We start from the raw sequence: 19974 nt of genomic DNA, 5'->3' as shown, positions 1-19974 counted from the left end.
ATAAGGAGAGTATTGAAACTATTACAGAAGTATGGAATTAAGCCGAAAGTTTCTAAATGTGAGCTCTTTGAGAGAGGTACATTTCTTGGGAATGGTGGAATCTGCTAAAGGTGATAAAATGGATTCAGCTGACACCTTGGCTGTTCAGGCTTTTGCACAGAACCACTGAACACCATAAAGGAACTTCACAAGCTGCTTGGTTTCATCACTTACTATTGAAGGTACATTCAAGACTTTTTTCAATAGCGAAATCATTCTGTGACTTGTTGACTATTCCACTGGACTATGACAAACATCATTGCCAAAAGTGTCCTCAGAAGAAGAAGGAAGCCAAAGAGCAATGAAAGGGATCTGGATAGATACCCTCCAAATGACATTTCTCAGTCCATGTAACTGGCCAACAAGTTTTAAACCTGCTGATTAACTGCGTGATACAACCACCAATAATCTACTCCAGTTTTGATTTACCCTTTATCCTTCATATAGATGTTTCCAAATAAGGCAGTAGGTGCAGTCTTATACCAACATCAGGAAGGTAAACTGAGTCATAGATTATGGGTCAAAAATGCTAACTGCAGCTGAGAAAAATTATCACCTTCTTTCAGGAAAGCTGGAGTTTCCAGCTTTAAAATAGGCTGTAACTGACAAATTCTGTAATTTACTTCTACTACACACACAGGCAGATTAAGGTTTTGTGGAGCCCTGGGCCAGAGCAAGTGGGGGGGACTGTCCACACTCTATTCTGCCCCTTCCCCACAGCCCCACCCCATTGCACCTACGGTTTGTCCCATTCACCCCCCCCCCACTAGTGCAGCTTGCAACCACTTTGCTCCTTTCTGTCCCCTACCCCCACTGCAGCCCCAAGACCAGAGAAGCTCTGTTTCTCTGTCCTGCCAGAGGCCATGGTGGGGAGTGAGAGCTCTCCCAGCCTGAGGCCATGGCAAGGAGCTACAGCTTCTTCAGTCCTGGGGCTGCAACCAGGATCCGGGCCCAAGGGCTTCCCCCGCAGCCAGTTGCTTCTGGAGTGGGGTTGAAGTGTGGGGGCTTGCCCCACCCACCCGGCGCTCCTGCTGGGGAGCAGGGCATGGGGGTGCCCATTTTTCTGGGATTCCCCTGTTGGCCCGGGCCCCTGGGCCCAGGCCCCATCAGCTCAGTGACTAATCCGCCACTGACTACACACAATCCTTTAAGGTTTACAGTGAAAACAACAGCCTGCTAACCTGTTTTCACCTCTGTTAGGCTGACTGCCACAGCACACTGGTGGATTGCAGAATTAACTGACCTTAACTTCAAAGTTAAATATTGTCCAGGGAAATTTAATGTGGGAGCAGATGCTTTTTCCAGAATTCCCCTTGATATGGAAAAATATGAGAGAATGCACAGAAGATATGAGCAAAGATGTTGTTAATGCCTTCTTACAATCCTGGATATATGAAGAGATGGCAAGGTGTTTTGGTCAGTGGCTATTACTACCAATCTTTTGGCAGTAGAAGAATTCTCCATGAAGTCTATATATACCATGAGAAGACATTTTGGCAGCTCACAGGAAAGATCCAGCAATTGCTGCAATTCATCATCACAAGCCTTCTGGGCACAAACTGAATAACCAAGAGAACACAGGAGGATGTGCTGATGTGTGAATAGTATCTGTTGCCTCTGGATACAGATGGAATTCTTTATTGGAAAATCAGGTAACCAAATCAACTACAAAAGGCAGGTATATCAAGAACTACATGAAGGGATGGGATATTTAGGGGCAGGGATGGGATATTTAGGGGCAGTGAAAGTAATCAGTCCCACACAAGACTGCTTTTACTGGCTGCAGATGAAGAGAAACATTGAACATTGTCACAGAGCCTGTATATTCATCAAGCAAAAGAAACTTCACCAGCCTACCAGAGCTCCACTAGCTAATATAGTTGCAACAGAACCGTTTGAGCTTTTATCAATAGACTCCTTGCATCTAGACAGAAGCAAAGGAATATATGTACACATCTTAGTCATAGTGGGTCACTTCTCTAGGTTTGTCCAAACCTGCCCTACCACTACCAAGTCAGGCAAGACTGGGACAGACGAGCTTCAATTACTTTTGTTTTAAAATTTGATTTCTCCAAAAGAATCCATCATGACCAAGGACTAGAGTTTGAAATAGTGTATTAAGAAGATTACAGCAGTACTGTGAAACTGAAACATCTTGCACAACCCCACACCACCCACAGGGAAATGGGAAGATAGAAAAGCTGAACCAAACTTGGCGGCTATGTTGGGAACCTTGTCAGAAGAACAAAAGTCAAACCGGAAGAACTCTCTTAATAAAGTCATTTATGCCTATAATTGTACACAAATGAAGCTCTCACTCTCACTCACATTTGCCCACTGACATCACAGTTGGTTTACCTATAAACTCTAAATCTGCACTTGGGGATCATAAACATTACATTGAGAAATGGAAACAGCAGATGAAAGAAGCTTATTAACTGGCATCAAAATGATGGTCTTCTTGTGGTAAGACTCCCTATGATCAGCAAAAAGCGCCATGCACTACCAAGTGACAGTATTTGTCAGGGGTCTTTCAAAGAGAGGGGGACCAGGTGAATTAAGATTTTACTGGAAAGATGAGCTTCTTGTAGTACTTTAAAGGAAAGAGGAAGTAAAAGCAGAAGGTAGATAAAGATGTTAGTTCTTCACCACAATCTTTTACAACCACCACCGCAAACTAGCACAGAAGAAATCAAAGGGAAGATAGAAATTTGGACTTCAGTGATACTGCTCATGGCACAGAGACTTGGAATCCAGAGGCAGAGACATTTCATCCACATCTGGGAAATGAAGATGTTGATCCAGTAGACTTGGGAACTGCTGGTCAGACTGATAAGACATTCACATCAGCCGTAGAAAGACATGAATGCCAAAATAGAACATAAAACCAGTAGTGCAAAGGGGCAGATCACCACAACAATCCACTGACACAGCAAGGTCATCCATCTAGAGACAGAAGAGACCCTCAGACACTGACGTATGAACAATTAAAGACACCTACTTATCAGTGTCTCAACTATTGGACTGGTGAATGCCCCATGAGGTTATCCTCGTATTTGTCACATGCCATACCAATCACCTATTTCTGTACCTCATCTTGCGTTCTATCCAAGATTGATGTAATATTGGTAAATGAAGTGTTTTATAGTTCTGGAAAGTTTATAATTGTTAGTTTGGTACACTTTCTAAATAGCTTGCCATATGCTCAGTAACTTGGAGTTAAATAGTTAACCATTGAGTACATACGAACAGTTATTTCATAAGATATTAACATAGTTGGGGATTTAAGGTGTTCAAAACTGACTAGTCATTTGGAGAATGGAACTAAAATTGCTGCAGAAACTTTCTGCTTAATGTGAAATAAACTGAAAAGAGATGCAGAGGCCTCCATCATCAGTATCAGAACTTGTGACAGATGGGCGGCTCTAAGTATTTTGCTGCTCCAAGCATGGCAGGCAGGCTGCCTTCAGTGGCTTGCCTGCAGGAGGTCCCCGGTCCCGTGGATTTGGCGGCACGCCTGCAGGAGTTCAGCTGAAGCCGCTGGACCAGTGGACCCTCCGCAGGCATGCCACTGAAGGCAACCTGCCTGCCGCCCCTTGCCGCACCCAGCAGAGCGTCCCCCGGGGCTTGCTGCCCAGGCATGGGCTTGGCGTGCTGGTGCCTGGAGCCACCCCTGGTGACAGAGCAGAGACAGACTCCCTTGAAAATGACTCTTATGAGCTTATGAACTTGTGGACAACTGCTAATCAAACGGATGGACTATGTGTTATATTTTGTTAATGGAAATGTCCCAACACTTCTGGTACAAGAGGGGAGTGTTGAAATGCTTTCAGTCATTATTCAGACTTACAAAAGAACGAATTATGAGCAACTAAAAAAGTAACTATGGGACAAATATTACTTGTAATTAAAATGGATGAATGGAGCGAATAATAAATTAGCTGAAGTGGTGATTACAGAAAGTTAAATGCTTGATGTGAAATCTAAGTAGTTTAATTCCAGTTGTTAATTATTTCAAGTGCCTTTTGCAACATGCTGAGTCTAGTGAAAAAGTATGAATCATTGTTTTGGCGTTAGGTTTCAGAGTGGTAGCGGTGGTAGTCTGTATCAACAAAACAATGAGGAGTACTTGTGGCACCTTAGAGACTAACAAATTTATTTGGGCATAAGCTTTCGTGGGCTAAAACCCACTTCATCAGATGCATAGAGTGAAAAATACAGTAAGCAGTATATGTATTACAGCACATGAAAAGATGGCTTTAGCGTGAACTAAAAAGGAGCATATGCCAACAATTGGTGACATGGTCTATTATCCTATATATTTTTATCCTATATATTTTGTACTAACATGGCCTTCTAGCATTATTTATTTAGGAGTTTTTAACTCACCATGGCTAAGACCTCCAGTTTCTTCTTTATATAGCATAATCTAACCTCCTTCCATAAGTTTCTTTAAATCTGATTTTCAAAGGAGTTGGTTATTACTCATTTCCCTAAAAGGCTGAGTTGTTTTGCCAGAAATAATAATTCTGCTACTTTGAGCATAGCAATTTCTTAATATGAATTATAATCTTAAAACAATTCACGCTGCACATCATACTGCAGCAACATTTTATGAGCAGCTTTGTTTCAAATATTCTCTCTCTCTCTATTATGGGAATTTGCCACTCTGGTTTGACTCTTAGTAAATACAAGCAACAACAATTCAGCATTTAGGAGGACAGAGTCTTTTTCTGAATACCATGATTCACTGGGCAATTATTGAAGATGTGCTGAGGGAATGGCTCAGACATTTCTGACTAATTCCTTTGTGTTTCCTTTTATTTTCATGATACATTTGCTCAAATACTATTGACCACATCATGGCTGCCATGTTTATGTACATAGCAACACTAGATCAGGGGACTCTTGAGCTGTGAAAGCCCTGGAAAACCTTAGAAGCCAGTTACAGAATTCTGATTGTGGCGCTGGCAAACCAGATTCCAGCTCTTGCCAAGAATCCTATGTCTCAACTGAACACTGACAAATACATTGCTGGAATCAGTCTGGATCACATATATGTTAGTATTGTTAAAACAGAGGTTACATTTATAAGAATGTGTTTAGCATTTAGACTTTATGAAAGGCTTGTAGGATGTTGCATGTAGTAATCTCACTTATAACACCTGTACGCCATGTTTTAAAGTAATATTAAGTGTTTGCAGTCTAATCCTCTGTAATTGTGTAAGTCATCAAACAGGAAGGGAACATTAATTAATGTAAAATGCTGGCTTCCTACAGAAGGTGTTAGGTCTGGCCTACCAAGAAAGCCCATTGAAACCAAATGAGCCATTGTGAAACATCAAAGAACAAAAACGTTTGTGAATTGCATTCCTCCACACACACACACATGCACCATAAAGCGGCGACGTGCTTGTGAACTTGTCCCATCACCGTGAACTCTGTGAAGAAGAGAATAAAAATCCCTAACAGGAAAAAACTGTATCTCTGTGCTGCTTGGACTTTGGGAGAGCAAGATTTCTAAGCATAAACAAGGGATCCCCAGCTGCCTAGCTCAGGTTAGCTCTAAAGGACATAGAAGTTACTGTAATATGCAAGCTCTATATCATCTTTTGGAACTTAAGACACTACTTATTTTTGTATATATGTTTACCTGCTTTACCTTGTAAATAACCATTATTTATTTTTCTTAGTTAATAAATCTTTAGATAATTTATTATAGAATTGTCTACAAGCATTGTCTTTAGTGTAAGATCTAAAGTGAAGTTGACCTGGGGTAAGTGACTGGTCCTTTGGGATTGGAAGTAACTTGAATATTATTAATTTTTTATTAGTATTATGAGAGAGAGAGAGAGAGAGAGAGAGAGAGTGTGTGTGTGTGTGTGTGTGTGTGTGTGTGTGTGTGTAAAAGGGACCATCTATCACAAAGGCAAATTTGCTTATGTGGCAAGATATACCTGAGCACCAAAAGGGACTGTCTGTGATTCCATGGTTAGCCTGGTATAGTGCCTGAGGAGTTTACACTTGACACTTGGTTGGTATAGAATTCTCAGCCAGTTTGGGGTTTGTGCCCTGCTCCTTTAACAGTTTGCCATGAGGTTGGTACTCATTCTTACACCACAAAACCACAGAGCTCCATGAGGATATGCTTTCTGCTTCCTACATTCTACAACTTCTTTCTCTCAGGATCATAACCTATCCCAGACGCACTCTGCAGGAGTCACGGCCACTCTCGGGTTGCGTTAACCGGCATTAATGGGACGTTGGGGCTGCATTAGTGTAGGAGTCATATCTAAACCAGTAGTGGTTTAAAACACATTACATAGAAGAGGACAAGTCACTTGTTAACCTAACTGAAATAAAGGGAAGTTAAGCACTTCACCTGCTTAGGTGCCAACAGATGGTGATCTAAAATATCTCTGAAAACCTAGCCCTTAGAGTGTAAACTTCTTTGGGCAGAAACTCTGCTTCTTATTTATGCGTAAAGTGCTATGCACACTTGTATCACCATTGAAGAAATAATCAATAATTGAAACATACTACTCGACGCTGTAATAGAAACCACCAGATGGCAGTATCATAGTTATCTTGTTTCGTTATTATAGTTAACTTATTTCCTTGCGAGGAAAACCTATTTAAATTATACATTCATAGCATTATCCTTACCTTGAAAATTAGTTTTAAGAATGTTCAGGAAGTATTTCCTGGTGCCTGTGTCCTTTTTATAGCCTGCCAGTTATGCAAAGTTAGTTGAAGATAAATGGAAGGAAGTTTCACTGAAACTAGCTGTGTAACTATATGAGGGTCTATTGCTTCTGCAAGATATCTTTCATGTCCCTAATTATCATGGGTTCAATAAAGGGAGGTTCTAAGAGCACTGTGAAGAGAGCTGAATGCTTTTAATTGCCACTGACTTCAATGACCTTCAACACACAGCAAGATCCAACACAACTGTGTCAAATATAAACATGGTAATTTAGAACTCTATGTAACATATTTTGGGCCCAATCATGCTATATGTTCAGTATATCTCAGATATGTAAATGCCCAGTTCTGTAAGGTGCTGAGAGCCCTCAACTATCACTGAATTTAAGTGAGTTATGGGTGCACAGAGCATCGCAGGAGGTGCTCAGTACCTGATAGGAGCAGACCCTAAAACCAGCCAGACCCCCAACAAGCACCCTGAATTTAGACCTAACCTGTTTGTCAGTATCCCTTTAACAAAAGTCTTCTGGGATACAGGATGTGCCTATTAATATGCTTTTTTAAAACATCCGTGTAATGTTTTCTTACAAATTATCAATGCAAAACAACTAACCACCTTAAGGAAAAGAGATCATCATCCCATACAAGCCCACAAACATCAAAAACACACACCCAGTGTGCACCCTGTGAAAAATAAAAACCTAACTGTACAATGGGTACAAAGGAAATAAGTATATGAGAAAGAGGCCACAACAATCCTCAGGGCCTGGAAAGACTTTCAGTCACTACAATGGGCTTTGCCCAAGGTCTGTAAAAGGCTTGTGGCCACCGTGGTATTAGCCTCTCCAGAGAGCACAGGCATGGCAGCGCCATTAATGAACCCAGGTGAGGGGAATGCAGGCTGCACCCTCCCCAAAACAGGCACAGTTTAGGCTTAAATTTGTGAATAAATAATGATATCTCAAGAAGCAATTTCTTATTTGAAATATCAAATTTAAAATACTCCAGTAGGTTCAATATAAAAGTAACCACCAGTCATATCCTCACCAGAAGACACACATGGATCTTTCCTGACAAATATCAAAAGTGAAACAATATAACGCTTGAACTAGCCATGTTATCTTCTAGAGCTCATTTAGGAACTATCTCCAAATGCACTCTAGCAGAAACAGATTAGGATTCCAACTGCACCTGATTAGCCCTGCCTTCAATAACACTTGCTAAAACTTGCTTGTGATCCATATCACAGGCAATGATAATGTCCCCATCTACTTTTCTCTGCAATTACTAGTAAATAAGAGAGAGAACTCTGCACGGTGATCTAAAATGTCTTCCTTTCATAGCAAGATCCAATATCTAGTATCTTCAGTCAATCTGGATAAGTCCCTAAGCTTTATTGGGTTGGTTGTTTGTTTTTTGGGTGAGGGATTGCCATAGAACAAGTTGTCACAACACTCAAGTAATTTCTAACTCCAGTCTTGATCACTGGAGATAACAAAGGTTATTAGAAATATTCCCCTTGAGACTTAATCTGATTCAGGGGGTTATAAACTTCCACCTGCTGATTTGTGGCTAGTTGTTTTCCTTTTATTAAGTGGACAAAGGGGTAGCAAATGGAACTGTCTGAGAAATGAAAGCAGCAGGTCTGGTACATGCCCTCTGATGCTGAGGAGCCACGGCAGCCCCTCCATGTGAGGGAAGATTGAAAAATTGGGTTTGTTTAGTCTGGAGAAGAGAAGACTGAGAAGGGACACGATAACAGTTTCCAAGTACATAAAGAGTTGTTAGAAGGAGAAAGGAGAAAAATTGTTCTCCTTAACCTTTGAGAACAGGACAAGAAGCAATGGGCTTAAACTGCAGCAAGGGCGGTTGAGGTTAGACATTAGGAAAAACTTCCTAACTGTCAGGATGGTTGAGCACTGAAATAAGCCTAGGGAGGTTGTAGAATCTCCATCATTGGAGATTTTTAAGAGCAGATTAGACAAGCACCTGTCAGGGATGATCTAGATAATACTTAGTACTGCCATGAGTGCAGGGGACTGGACTCAATGACTTCTTGAGGTCCCTTCCAGTTCTGTGATTTTGTGTGGTGATGGGGTATGTTGGGGGCAGGATGTGCCTGAAGATGGGACACAGACCCTCTTTGTGGCATGCTCACCTTGGGACTCAGCATATTTCCAAGCTGAAATCTACATGGGAGTTAATGCAACTAGCCCACTAAAGTGATATGAGAACACTTTAGAATCTTTTGGGATGAACAATGTTAAATATTTATTATTAAAATATTAACAATACATTCTTGCAAGGGGTAACATTTTCAGATGTGCGTAAGTAACTTCGGGCTAGATACACAAAGGAACTTAAGTGGCCAACTACCATTAAATCCAACATTTAGCACCACTGAGAGCTTCAGAACTGGAGTTGTGAAATCTTTTCAGCCAATACTAAATGTGCCAAAAAATGCATTTTGGGGACCCGAAAACTATTTACAATTTTGGGTCTAATTTGGCAAATAGCTTTGGTTTAAAAAAAATGAAAAATCAATTCAGAAATGTTGAGACATTTCAGTCAACCCAAATGAAATTTCTTTGGGGTTGTTTTTGATTCAGTGAGAAAAACAAAACAAAAAAATAGTTTCAGTTCAGAACTAATCATTTTGGTTTTTTGGGTTTTGTTTTTTCTTTTGTTTTGGCCGCTGAACTGAAAAATCAAATAGTCACTCAAAATCCCTGCTCAAGCTGCCACCTAGGTTTCTGTCAGTGGGCACTTGCAAAGCACCTAAATCTTGGTGATGCAAAGTGTTTGGCACCCTAGTTTATGTCTATGCCCTGGCAGGATTCACAAACTAGGTTTCCCCTGCCTGTCTCCCCAGCAGGTCCCAGTTTGCTTGGCATGCTTTAAGTACACCTAACCTGCATGAAAGACAGCCATGATGATGAATTATTCCCAACAGCCAGATCACTTATCAGGGATGTGTGAGACCTAGGTTTGAATCCCTGATCTGGAGCCTGAATTTGAATCTCCCCCCTCCAAAATGAGTGTCCTAATGACTTGCTAGAGCAGGGGTAGGCAACTTATAGCACACGTGCCAAAGGTAGCACACAAGCTGATTTTCAGTGGAACTCACACTGCCTGAGTCCTGGCCACCGGTCTGGGGGGCTCTGCATTTTAAATTATGCTTCTTAAACATTTTTAAAACCTTCTTTACTTTACATACAACAATAGTTTAGTTATATATTATAGACTTATAGAAAGAGACCTTCTAAAAATATTAAAATGTAATACTGGCATGCGAAGCCTTAAATTAGAGTGAATAAATGAAGACTTGGCACAGCACTTCTGAAAGGTTGCCGACCCCTATGCTAGAGGGTATCCTGGAATTGGGCTCTCTCCTGTGGAAGATGTTCCACTTTTTATAAATAAAGAATCATTAGAGGAGTGTAATGGACACTGTGTCTCTTGTTAAATGACTATTTAATCCAGAGTGGACTAGCTTTAACAGGAGAGTCTGAGGGAGCCTGTCTCAAAATATCCCATAAAAATCAGTGACTAGAGCGCTCACCCGAGAGGAGGGAGACCTCTCTTCAAATTCTCTTTCCCCTATCAGGCAAAGGGAGGAACTGAACTGAACTCTTCAACATCCTGGGTAAGCAGTTTAACCACTGGGCTGACAGTTTTCAGTAAGGTGCTAGTACTACTAGCCAGATTTTTAATGGTGCTTTTGAGCACACCTACCAGATCAGGCTCTGTAGACAAGATAGGTGAGAAATGTCTCTCTTCACTGGTTTGTGGATTGCATTGGGGTTTAGGCCTGAAATAGGCAAGTATCTAGATGCCTGAGTCAACAGTGGGCACAGCTAAATGTAAACATATACATCTAGAACAAAGAATGTTGGCCATGCTTACAGGTTGGGGAAGCAGTGATTCTGATAAAGATTTGGGGAGTGTAGTGGATAATCAGCTGAACATGAGCTCTGAATGTGACACTCTGGCCAAAAGAGCTAATGCAATACTTGGATGCATAACCGGGAATCTCAAGTAGGAGCAGAGAGGTTATTTTACCTGTGTATTTGGTATTGGTGCATCTGCTGCTGAAACACTCTGTCCAGTTCTGGTGCCCACAATTCAAGAAGGAAGTTGATAAGAACATAAATTGGAGAGGGTTCAGAGAAGAATCACGAGAATGATTACAGAATTAGAAAACATGCCTTATAGTGATAGACTCAGGGGCCCAGATCCACAAATGTATTTAGGCTCCAAATGTCTTTTGATTTCAAATTAATGGAAGTTAGGAGCCTAAATAACTTTGTGCATCCAGGCCACAGTCTGTGCCTTAGATCCTCATCTGTAAAATGAGGATAATAGCACTTCCCTACCTCACGGAGGTGTTGTAAGGATAAATACATTACACATTTTGAGGTGCTTGATACTAGGTAATGGAGGCCAGATGAGTACATAAGAAAGAAATGACAAAACATTGTTATGGAATCGACACTTGGGAAGAAGTCAGAGGTAGAGTTGGTTTGAGAGGGTCGTTCCAGTCTTTACAAGATCATTTAAATCTTCTGTCTAATAAACAAAAATCCTTCTGTATTAGAAGCAAGCATAGGTGCTGACTCCATGGGCTGGAGCAGCCACAGAAAAAAAAATTAGTGGGTGCCTAGCACCCACCAGCAGCCAGTTCCCTGTCCCTCCCCCCAATGCATCCCACCCACCAATCAACTCATCCCCCACCCTCCCAGTGCCTCCTACCAGCTGTGATCAGCTGTTCCACAGCGTGCAGGAGGCAGTGGGGGAGAGGGAGCAGTGGGGACAGGGGTAGAACTGGCCAGGAATAGGCAGGTGGGGGTGGAGCAGGGACAGGAAGAGGAGGGGCAGGAGCAGAGTGGGAAAAGCAGGGTGGGGTTGGGGCTTTGGGAGAAGGGGTGGGGTGGAATGGGGGGGGCTGGGGCTGGGCAGGGGTTGAGCACTTCTGGGGAAAGGCGGAAGCCAGCATCTGTGGAAGCATGCTATTAATAATCAAAAGTCCTTTACCAGCAGCATTTTAAAACTGCCATCTTGGTAGCTTTTAATTGGAGAATGTAAGTTGTCTGTGCTGTTCATTTCTAATTCTCCTAGTTCTGACTTATTTATTGTTTCCTTTTCTTTCTTCTTCTTTTTACTGTAAACAATGAAATTGATGGTATTGGTGAAAAAGCCGAGTGTTACATAAACATAAATTTCAACATGGAATTTTGCTTCAAGGCTACTGGCATGTTAGTTCAAAGTCCAAACACCTTAACATGACAGACATAAGAAAGTGAAAACATAAAATTGCATTTCAAGACTAGTAACCAATGCTCTGGCTTTAATATTATTTAGAAAGGGTTAAACATTTTCCATAATCCTGTTTGACTTGAACGAGTTCCCAAACACAAAGTTAAACAATAAACTCTTCTGAGTCCCAGAGAGCTTGTTAAGCCTAGCTCTCTAATGACTATTACGCTGCAATGTTTTTGCCTGCATGACAGGCTAGCACAAGTGATATGCTAACAAACAGAACTAGGGCAATTTGAAACTATTTTAATGTGAAAAAATATATTGCTATTAGTATGTTAAGGGAACAAATGCTTCCTGAATGCAGGCTATATAATATGAGTGTGATCTTGCCTAACTGAAATCAATGGGAGTTTAATATTGACTTCACTCACAGTAGAATTAGATTCATTATCAGCATGTCTAATTAAATTATGTAGTTATTAAAAGGAAAAGTTTCCTATAAAGATTCCTATGACTAGTTTATATACTAAGCCTGCCTTATGAATGAAAGCTTTTGGCAAATACAGTATTGCATAGTTATATCTGTGTAGAATCAATAATTTGTTTTAAAAGTTAACCCAAACAGTGTAGACAATTAAAAGATAATGAGCCAAATCTAGCCATACACTTCACTGGTTCATCGCTGAATATATCCCATTATCTTTTAAATTGCATCAAAATAGGTAATGTAGAGAACACACTCTGAATTATATTTGGGAAGTACATAGTATTTATGATATCAAGTAAAAAAAGCTAATAACCTTCTTCAGAGTTGTGCTCTTCTGACATGCACGAATGTGTTGAAATATATTTTATATAGAGATTAGTATCTAAAGGGCCAGATTTTCCAGACCAGCAAGGAATTTTTGGTGCAGGACTGTAAAGGTGAAAAAAGTCTGTGAAACTTGTTTACAGTTCCCCAAAACGGGAGATGCAAGGCAAGTCCTCAGCATAAATTTGAGCAGCCCAAAGGCTGCTTCAGTCTATGCTGGTTGCCAACAGCCTTCATGGGCCACATTGACAGCTAGGGATTGCTTTGGATATAAGGCCCTGATCATGCAAAAACGTATGCACATGCTTAGCTTTACCACAAGTAGCGCCATACCTTTTCCCTATCATCTAGTCTAGTGGGTAGGGTACTCACACAGGATATGGGAGATCCATTATTTAAGTCCCACTCCCCACCCCCTTAGGTGAGTGCCCTAAACACTAGGCTACAGAGTCATTCTAACACTTGTACTCTCCTAACTAATATTTAATTATTCAGTTATTTAATTAAAATGGAACAACTTCATAGGAGAGAGTGAGGCAGTCACGCACTAACCTGTGAGGTGGTAGATGCAGTTCAAATCCCTTCTCCCTGTCAGGAGATAGGGGATTTGAACAGGAGGTCTTCCCCTAATCTGGGTGAGTTCCCTGTCCCACAAGGTTATAAGGGAAATTCCCTATTCTTGGTCCTCTGCTCCTCCACCCCCCAGACGTTTTATGTGAACTTGTCTGAGGAGCTGAATCCAGTAGGTTTGAGCATACCGACAAGTTTAGGCTGAAGGCCTATCTTTCCTGGTTTGTGAATCATTCTGGGGCTTTGGTGGGAGATAGGCATCTGGACACCTCACAGGAGACAGCAGTGTGCATACTCCGGTGGGAGATAAGCACCCAGGTGCCTAGAGTGAGACTGCAGCGCGCATGCCCAGAGGCAAAATCGTAGGCACCGAGTGAGTTTAGGCACCTAACAGGGTTGCCAATTTTGGTTGGCTGTATTCCTGTAGGTTTCATCACATGACATAATCTTTAATTGAAGATTAATCTTTAATTCCTGGAGACTCTAGGACAATCCTGGAAGGTTGGCAACTCTATGCCTACAAGGTTCAGCGGCAGCCATGCAGGAGTTTTCTGGGATGCAGTGTTGCCCAAAAACAGGACATAGAAACCTAAGAACTTTGTGGAATGCACCCAAAGTGCTGCTAAATGCAAAGAGTAAACAAATAGAAAAAGAGAACTGTTTATTTAATATCTGTAAATTATACTCCTTCTAGGTGTTGCTTGCAGCACTAGTAATGCAAGCAGTATTATGCTAAAATATTGTCAGAAAAAGGAGAATTTTTAAGTTGATGGCGTCTTTTTAAATGTAGAGTGAGTGTGGTGCAGGCTCATGTTTGGCAAGTGACACAATGAGGAACTGCATAGTCAAGCATAGGGTGCAGTACAGCCCAGTCCTGCAAATACTTACACATATGACCCGCTTTAGCGAAGTACTTATGCCTAACTTAAGCACATAACTAGTTCCAATGAAGATAGTGCCCCTTAACGTTAGGCATGTACTTATGTATCTTGATGGATCAGGGCTTCAAATAGTCCCATTAGTGCCAATGGGACTGCTCATGTGTGCAAAGAGATTCAAATGCATGTTTGCACAGAGCTCGCCTTACCATGTGCAAGAAATGAGTTTGTGCTTGTGTAACTGAGAACACAGTCTGCCCCAAAAGCTTTCAAATAGTTGGATTTGTTATTTCAAGCCTGGGTAATGATCTTTATGCAGGCTATGAACTCTGTAAACAGTCACAGCAAACTTTAAAAAAAAAATGCTGTCGCCTGAACCTTATGTATCAGACTAGAAAAGGCTCATGGACAATTTTGGTATAATGTCTTAAAAATAATCCCACAAAATAGGAAAGATCTTAATCAGAAAGACTTTAACACATAGCTCCATACAATCTGCCTTGTAGTAAAAATAGATAAACAAAAAAAATCCAGTGAAAAAAGGATGACACTGAAAAAATGTCAAAGAATCAGGGTGGATAAAAATCAATGACTTTTTAAAAAAAATTAATAATTGGATTTTTTTTATTTAAATCATATTTTTTGATAAAATGCGTTTTGAGGAGAAAACCTATCTAAAGACAGTTTTAATTAAGATACATTATAGCTCAAAGATATCTCATCATGGAATAGGGATTATAAATTCTAATTCTATAGTATGAGACAATATATTCATGTAATGTTTAAGAAAAGTTTTGTAAATGAGTTCCCACAGTTCATGGATTAGGGACCCAATCTTATGGGGTTCCACAGGCTTCTGTGTAGATTATTTAGGTTAATCATTCTACCTACCCAATGGGACTCCATGCTCAGTCTAGAAGATACCATCAGAGATGCTTAGTTTTGCAATTCTCAAACTGTGGATCTGTGTCTCCAGAGCTAACATGCTTGTTAACAGCAAAAATGTTTTTAAATAAATAAATAAATAATATATAGAGGTGAGAAATAACAGACCTCAACCCTGTTGTCCCTCTGCAAATTTGTGTACACAGAGTCAATCCCTTACCTCTCTCTAAAAGTGCAAAGCTTCAATAAAATCAATGAACAGAAGATAGTTGAGGGTGGAATAGATCTGGACAAGGAGAAGAAGTCTGGAGATAAATGTGAGAAGTGAGGGACATATGCTTCTTTTGTTAAAATATTATATGTTTGCTGTTGAAGAAAAAAATCCAGAATACTTAACGTTGTTGTTTTAGTTAAATAAAACAATTTAAATGTCTGTCTGGTGATGATCTCCTCCTACTACAGCATGGCAAGAAAATCCTCCAACTATCAATGATTAACCTGTTGAATTGGAGATAGTTCACCTCTCAATGACTTCATAAATATCTGCTTCAATTACCTTTGGTAAATGAAATAACCAAACAATCATTCGTTTTCTGATATAGTTGTAAAACTAATCTGAAAAGTTTTCAAAATAAATCACAGTTTAAAAATGTATAGTGTGTATCTTCTAAAAATGAAACCTACATCTATCTCTGAGTTGTGAAGAATATGTACTAAGGTTATAACAACCAACAAGAATGCACTTTCATGTAGAAAACCATGATTAAATTGAGTCTTCCTGACTAGTGATTTAAATCATGATTTATACAGGGTAAAACAGATTTATTTGAGGTTTGGACCCCATTGGGAGTTGGGCATCTGAGTGTTAAAGACAGGAACACTTCTTAAGTTGCTTTCAGTTAAGTCTGCAGCTTTTGGGCACGTGGTTCAGACCCTGAGTCCGTGCTGGAGCAGACTGGCGTGTCTGGCATAACAAGAGAGGGTGCTGGAGTCCCAAGCTGGCAGGGAAAGCAGGGGCAGAAGTAGTCTTGGCACATCAGTTGGCAGCCCCAAGGGGGTTTCTGTGATCTAACCCATCACATAGGCCATCTGTCTGCAGGAGATATAGTATGATATATTTTTATACAAATGTCCATAGCCAATTTCTAATACTGAATGTAAGAATATGAAGTTAGGCAAGAAAAGCACTTAGGGCCCAATTTTGTCAGCTGTGCTTATGTTAAGTAATACTGTATTCTATGAGTACTACTTGGAATAAATAAGGGTGGCTGAATTGGGCCCTTATGTGTCACAGTAGTAACACAGAAGTAGCAGTAGTAACTCAGAAATACATATTTTTGCATTTTCATTCTCCATCTTTGACCCTGGAGAGATCAGCTTGAAAACTCATATCTTGTGACTCATTTGTCTAATCATAAAATCCTGTTCTTTGGTCATCCTACCTTTATCTTGAAGCAAGTACAGGTGGAAAGCATATAGCCAGGACTCTCTGACAGTACAATTTGTACATTCCACTTCTTTTATTTGAATAGATTGCACCAGCTATAGAACTGTTTTTCAGGTGGGGCCAGCTTCCAAAATGCTCCACACCATCGTATCTATAGAAGCCTTCTTTACAAAGTGAAGCTGTGGACAGATGGCAAAAGTGAAGTCATGAGAAGAACTTGAAATAAATGGGAATCAAGCTGAGGTCCTGCTTACCTAACTTTTTTCTCCTGAAAGAGGTTTAAGCCTCCAGTTAAGGTGTTTATAAATCATCTCTCTGATTTTAGGATCAATACATATCTGGGAACTGTTGATATCCTATTGTTCTGCAGCTCATGTCTCATACTGCTAACCTAAAATAACATGGCATCGGCAGGGTAAAAAATGGAAAGGAAACAGCTGTTTCTCCTTTTTATGCTGGGTGACAATCCATTTGTTAACTTTAGAATAGCACTGACTATAACATTAGTAACAGTTCTGGTGCTGGCTATTATTCAGCCAAAGCAGGTGCATCAGGATCTAGAGAGCAGATAAAGAACATACGACTTGCTTTCTTACATATGGGTGATCATTAGATTGAATCCTTTTTCTTTACCTTTTCCTTTTAAAAAGAATAAGGATCTATCCAAGTCTGATGTAGATGTTTATACTTCTGCCCTATTAGTGCTGGATGATGACTGGTCCTGCATGGGAGCACAAGGGGAATTGGGCGGGGGGAAAAGAGAGCCTTCCACACTGGTTGGCAGAGGGGTGCACATACTTCAATTCCATAAAGGAGTAGAAGGCACCTAAAATCATGGCACTATTTTTCACTACCCCTGGAAGCATTGTGCCTGCCTGGGAGCACCACAGAATGCCTCCGGGGACTGGCATTTATGTGTTTTACCTCCCTATCGTCCTTGGAAGGCTGGTCCCTGTTCAGAGGCAATAGACTAGAGCCTTTAATCTGTATTAGTATTTTAAGCACTAATGAAGGGCCTCATCACATTTTGTTACAATATAAGGGCCTGATCCAAAGCCCAATGAAGTCAATGGAAAGATTCCAATTGACTGTGAAACAAATTATATCAGGCCCTGAATCAATCAAAATGATATCTTTGTGCTGATTTTGTTTTAGGGGGCAAAGGCTGTTTTTATTTTTGTTTTGCACAGCACCATACACTTTGTCAGCATTCATTAAATAATGAGACAACAAATAAAAATAATCTTTTAGTTGTCCAGTAGCCATAGGATTGTAGGCTTTTCTTATTAAAATAATATGATCTCCTTTATGTTATTTTTGGAAGTGCAAGATATTATAGAATGAGATTCCACAAATTAAACAGATAAAATAAAAAGGGTAAAATTCTGGTGTTATGACACATTTGCTTTTGGCAATGAATCATTTCCCATCTAGGTTAGATGTCTCTCACTAAAGCCAACAAGTTAGTATGAAACACAGACACACAAGCAAATTGTGAAAGTGATGATGATGCATATTAGTGGTAGGCTGGCAGAAGGCTTTTTAAAAATAACCACTGGGCTAAAGGTTATGAGGGAATGCCTCTAGGCTTTGTGGGTCAGACTGTTATTGCAGTGATTTTTGTAGACACCTAAAAGTCAAGTGTTGCAAAGCTAAAGTTCCTTTGTAAAATTGGACCTTAATCTCTCAGGGTATGCCTACACTGCAATGTAAGCCCAGGACTAGTAAACTCAAGATAGCAGATCCTGGGTTCATTAACACAGGGCATGAGCATCTACAACCATTTGCAACCCCAGGTCAGGAATTTTTGAACTCTGGCTCCCAACCTGGTGCTCCAGTATTATGCAAGCCCCAATCCAACTACTCATATCTCCAGGGCTTAAATTCTCATAGAGTATTTCCTTGAGCTCCCAATCGACTGCCCCGCTTAGGGCTTCAGGCCCACTGGGGAACACCCTGTAGCTCAGGGCTCCAGGCTTCAGCTGTGGAGCCCTATGCACCCCCAGAAACCAGCCTGCAGACCCCCAGAGGGCTGAAGACCCCCAGTTGAAAACCAACAGAATTGGGCTGGAATCAGAAAATATTTACCAGAGCTCTGCTCCAGACAGCTCCAACTGAATTTAAACCCTGTATATCTCAGACATTCTAGCACATTCCCAGACCATAGCTGCTCTAGCTCTTTATTCGTGGTGCAGTATGGGAAAACTTGACTGTCCACCACATGTGACTGTCAAGTGGACAAAAAAAGTCAGCGCATGGGAGTATGGAATACTTCTGGTAGACTCCCAGAGCACAAATCCAGTGGGGTTGTATCTACAGTGCAAAGCCATAAGGTTTGAAGCCTCGGTCCCAGCTTCACTCAGGCTCAGCCCCTCCACTCCTGTGGACTCCTGGGAACCCTGGGTTAGCACAATTTGTGTGTAGATGGGAAGGATGGTTAGTTGAGAGTGAGTTCAAACCATGGGCTTACATTAAGGTGTAGACATACCCTCAGTGCCTCAATTTCCAATCTGTACAAATGGAGAGGATACCTACCTTACAGAGACGTTCTGAAGATAAATCCCCAGTACTTGGTATCTGAGCACTTAGTATCCCTTGCAACTCACATAGGCACCTTTACTGATAGATGGCTATTTGATTCTATGTGGGATTACTTAAATCCATTTCCTAGATGGCAGATGTTCACAATACAATTCCCACCTCTGACACACCCAGTAGAGAGACTGTGGACGGATTCGGTTCTCAGGGCTGCCTGATTTATGCTGTAGCACAGCAGGGAGGGGACACTGGCACTGAGTTACTGGGTGAGAACTTAATATTTCTTCTGGTACCAATACTTTCAGGTAGTAACACGGGAGAAGATCTGCTTTTAAATCCGATTTTTTTTAAAGGCAGCCTAAATAGCACATCTCTGTCTGAACACGTTTTATCTTCCAGCCTTAGAGGGACCACCTAAGGGCTGGATCCTGCAAGTCTCTCCCGATGGGCTTGCAGGATCCAGATCAATGAGTTCAGTGGGGGCTCTGCAGCTGCCGCTGGGAGCTGGGTGCAGGCTCAGGGTTAGGGATGAGGAAAGGGAAAGCAGTGTAGCTCTTTTCAGTGTACTCTGTGCGGTGCGTGGCTCTTCGGGGAAAGCCCAGGTCCCCCGGGTATGCCTGGGGCAGGTACACAACGAGGGAGAGGCAAACAGCGGCAAAGGGCTGAGTGGATGTGGGATCGCGATGGGTTTCAGGGCCCAAAAGGCCACTGGGGCTCTGCGGGGCTGGCTAGTTTGGATCCCCACCCCCAGACCTCCCTCGTCCGCTCCCCGAGCCAATGCCACGCTTGTTGTCCCCGCTGAATCGGGCTCGTCACTGCTCGGCAGCCCGGCCCGGCACCCC

At 41.3% G+C, this 19974-nt stretch overlaps 1 protein-coding gene across 5 annotated transcripts in view; it reads left to right on the top strand.

Moving 5' to 3' along the window:
- The window catches only part of MET (MET proto-oncogene, receptor tyrosine kinase), a 165983-nt gene that overhangs the window by 21982 nt on the left and 124027 nt on the right, over nucleotides 1–19974 (top strand). The window lies entirely within an intron of this gene.

Source organism: Gopherus flavomarginatus, chromosome 1 (assembly GCF_025201925.1).
Source record: "Gopherus flavomarginatus isolate rGopFla2 chromosome 1, rGopFla2.mat.asm, whole genome shotgun sequence".
In the NCBI taxonomy this organism is placed as follows: domain Eukaryota; kingdom Metazoa; phylum Chordata; order Testudines; family Testudinidae; genus Gopherus; species Gopherus flavomarginatus.
The sequence above is the reverse complement of the archived record's forward strand: the minus strand, read 5'-3'. Positions and strand labels throughout refer to the sequence as shown.